The sequence below is a fragment of the Balearica regulorum genome, chromosome 14, assembly GCF_011004875.1.
Source record: "Balearica regulorum gibbericeps isolate bBalReg1 chromosome 14, bBalReg1.pri, whole genome shotgun sequence".
NCBI lineage: Eukaryota > Metazoa > Chordata > Aves > Gruiformes > Gruidae > Balearica > Balearica regulorum.
Window position 1 is genome coordinate 14,064,214 of NC_046197.1, and position 3,962 is coordinate 14,068,175.

Below are 3,962 nucleotides of genomic sequence, written 5' to 3' on the forward strand. Positions count from 1 at the left end.
TTCCTCTCACTGTGATTTTAAGGACATCCCCAAATCCCCTTTTCTCTGCTTCCAGCCTCCAGAGCTGGCCTGGCTTGCTTGCAAAGGGTCTTTCTGCTCCTGCCCATGCTGGAGGCAACACTTCTTGTGGGTATGAATGCGACCGGTCATGTTCCCAGTGTCATGTGCTGTCCGTCGGGTAGCAGAGCCAGTTTTTCTGCTCTGAAAGTGGGACTGGGGAGGAGACCGCAACACACAAATACCCAGATCCCTGGTAGCTGCCAGCCAGGCATCCAGGAGGCCATTTGCCTTTTTCAGCTCCAGGTAAGGTGCTTTCCTGTCTCCCTCGTGTCATCAAGGGGGTTTACAGGCTCACATACCAATTTTACAGGCTGGAGAAGTAGAGCAGGAGGGCAGGGTGAAGCAGAGGGTGCAGCAGGAGCATCCCTGGGACGATTCACGCTCTGTGCGGTCTTGGGGATGGCAATCAGGCACCATGCCTGAGCCTCGCAGGAAGGGCTTCAGTCCCCTGGGTGAGACGGGAACAGGCACAAACACCATGACCCGTAAGCCCGTTGTGCCTGGGGGGAGGTGAGTAAAGCCATCCAGGCTATTGCTGCTGGTGGGTTATGAATATGCAGGTTTGCTTCGTTAGCCAGAGGTCTGATCCACATGCATCTTGCACTTTGCTTGGCCAGGGAGGACAATTGCAGCTTATCAGTGGGGACTATAGAGCTGGACGCTGGGTTTTGCTGGTTTGGGCTTTAGGGAACCAGCTCATCTGGGGCAGGGGAACCTGCCTGCCCGAAACAGGGTGGCCAAGGCTCTGAAGGAACAGGCAAAACTGGATCTGCTGGTCTGGGATGGGAAAAAGCTGAGCGTTGGCAGCCTCACCTGAGCCACCACTCACCGTGGGTGCTGCCACCCATGTTGGGGGCTGCACGGGGTGCTGGGTGGCACCCCGGGGAGGGGAACCCCACCCCATCTCTTGGAAATCAGCTGGGTTGGTGGGGAATTGAAGGGTTGTAACCCACCATGGTGGTGTTTCTCAGCACGTGTTGGGGCAGCCGCTACCCTTTCCCAGCCCTGGCTGCTGGGCTTTGGGCCGGTTGCCCATCTCCTAGTGCAAAGCTTGAGGTCCACCTCTAGGTAACTCTGTGTACCTTGTGCCTTTCCTCTCTGCTCACCGCCTTGTAGTGAAGGCACAACGCGGGGCGTCCCCCGCGGATTTGGCGCTGGGCACATGCTGCGGGAGCTGCGGAGTGCAGGACTTGGGGTTGGAGCATCAGCTGCACCTTCCCAGGGGATTGCTTTTCTTTTGTTAACGTTTGATTATTTTTAATGATTTTAGATTAAAATGTAATTATTTTCAATTAGTAGTTGCACTTCTTAATTACAAAGATGAATTAGATTACTGTTCATTATTAACTAGATTTTAACTTTGCACTGATTACGCCTTTTATCAGCCACTTCCCTCACTCCTGCCCTCCCCGTCCAACCTGACTCTCCCCAGTGCTGCACCAAACCCGCTGCTTCCCACTGCCCTGCAGCATCCCGGGGGTTTTAAAACCTGTTTAGAAAATACTAATCAATGTTATCGGCTCAGAGGCTGCGACCAGCTCTTTTAAAAGCCCAAATACTAACCAGATGATGTCATTTTGTGGCCATAAAAACATAAAAAGAAAGCATTAATGTCCTGTCTCCCTCCATCAGTGGCTGGAAGAGAAACTGTTCTCGAATTATCTGCTGCGGCAGGGGAATGACCTGCTCCTCCCGGCGAGCAGGAGGGACCCGATCCCTCACTGCTGCTGCTTTCCCTCTGCCCCTATTTCATGGCTATTTCATGGACTTTGTTTGGTCCTGCTATTTTTAAAGGAAGCTGTTGTCTTTCTTTTCTTTTCATCTGACACCTTTCAGGCAGCTAATCAATGCTCAGTTTTCTTGCTGTTGCTCTTGGCTTCACTTCTGCTCGCTGCTGCCTCCATCTCCCCTCCTGCCATCGCCCTGTCCCTGGGGGAGGTCCCCTTTCTGCCAGGGATTCCTGGGACCCCCAAAGCCAGCTCTCTATTGATTCACCCTCATTTAATTTTAAATATTTTTGTAATTTGCACCTGCTGACAGGGGGTTTAAGGCATCTTTCTGCACATTTGTCCTGAGATTTCTCTGTCTGGCTCCATCACTCTCCCCTTGCTGCTTCCTGGATGGAGGACAGTGGGTGCAAGGTCTGGTCCTTTTTATATGGAGGCCACAGACTGCTTTACCTCTTTCTCTGCTGTTTTGGGGGGTTGGAAGTGCACAGGACCTCTTATCCCATGGAGAAAACCAAATGATGGGGTCCAGGGAGGTGTTTTCATCCCTGAAAAGCTCACTTTACTCCACCCTTCAGTTGGTCCTTCAGGTTCTCTCTGTGCCGTAGGTGTGACGGTCTCGTGCCCCAGAGCCCTTTGGCTGCGGTGAAATGTCGACAATCCTGAAATGTGAGTGTTTGGTGTGAACCCAGGGGCAGGACAGGGACCCGCAGCCCCATCCCCTTGGGTTTGTGTGTGCTGGATGCTGCACGCTGGCAATGAACCTCCCTCTGTGCCCTATCATAGGGTTTGGACGGGAAGATAAGGAGAGAGAGGAGAAGGAAAAGGACAAGGAAGAAGAGAAGGAAGAAGAGAAGGAAAAGCCCGAGGGAGAAAAAGAGAAGGACAAGAAGAAGAGGAAGAAAGAGGAGGAGGAAAAGGTAGGGGAATGATGGAGTTTTCTGCAGATCAGCTGCTGAACCATTTGCCAGAGGGTTTCCAGCCCCAAAGACCCCAGCGTGGTGCTCAGGGTGAGCCCAGCACTTCCCAAACCATCTGATGCCGGGGGTTGTGCTGGGGACCCCCTGGACCAACTGTGCCACTGGCTGTGTGGTGTCTGTGGGGCACCCAGCACCCTGAGCACCCGCTGCCCAGCATGAGGCAGGATGGGGCCACACCTCTGGCAGATGGAGCTATGCCATCCACAGCCTAGAAATCATACTGCGTGCGTGGCTTTTCCATTGAGAGACAGCTCTCGGCTCTCAATGTTCCTAGTTAGTTCTCGCTCCTTTTCCTCCTCCTTCAACCCAGATGTGATTCTGCTGTGGACAGCGATGCTGTCTGCGCTGCACATCACCGAATCCTTGCTCTTGGCTCTGGAGGTCTCTGCAGGACCATGGGCACTCGTGGGTCCACAGAAGCACCGGTGGTGCAAAGCTTGGCTCGAGATACCCACAAGACCAGACATGTCTCTGACTCAAGGCTCTAGCTCGAACAGCAAATGGGGTGTCAGGGTCCCTGGTGATGCTTGTCCTTCTTTCTTTGCCCCTGTAGGGAGATGGGGAAGAGGACAGGAGCAGCAGCAGCTCCGACAGCGACTCAGAGGAGGTAACCACGCCAACAGCTCCATGCTGGGGCCTGGCTGGCCCAAGGGATTTGGACCTGCAAACCCCTGCGTGGGTGCTGGTTGTGGGTGCTATTGAATACCTACAGGTACCGGGGGATGGGAAACAAAACACCCAGCAGTCCCCTCACATGGTTTCCCTTTTCTTTTTGTTCCTGCCCCAGGACCACGGCAGTGACAAGGATGATGAGAAGGAGGAGAAAGATTAGCCTTCCCACGCTGGAGCAGCAGCATGTACCCTGGGCACATCGAGGAGGTGGGGATGCAAACAGCAGCATGTGCTGGAGGGGGCCTCGGCCACTTTTAGCCGAATAAAGGTGTTTGTGGGCTCCAAAGAGAAATGTTATTTATTAATCCATCCAGTCATGCTGCCTGCCCAGTGCTATCTGTCCCTCCCCAGAAGGAAACAGCCAAGAAAAAGCAATCAGCAGGGAGCTGGGATCTGGGTGAGCACGGGCAGGTTTTGTTCAAGAACATGAAAGAGTCTGGAGAGAAATCCAAGGGCTCTGGCTGCCTGGTTCTGCATAGTCCTCCAAAATTAGGTAGTACCAATATCCTCCTCGTCCCCTTCA

The 3,962-nt window shown here is 53.5% G+C and overlaps 1 long non-coding RNA gene across 1 annotated transcript; it reads left to right on the forward strand.

Annotated features, from left to right (window-relative positions):
* Nucleotides 1-486: 486 nt before the first annotated feature.
* On the forward strand, nt 487-3,715 carry LOC142603867 (uncharacterized). The gene is made up of 3 exons (XR_012837762.1): nt 487-2,456; nt 2,574-3,374; nt 3,555-3,715. It is a non-coding gene; the product is annotated as an uncharacterized LOC142603867 (long non-coding RNA).
* The last annotated feature ends 247 nt before the right edge of the window (nt 3,716-3,962 follow it).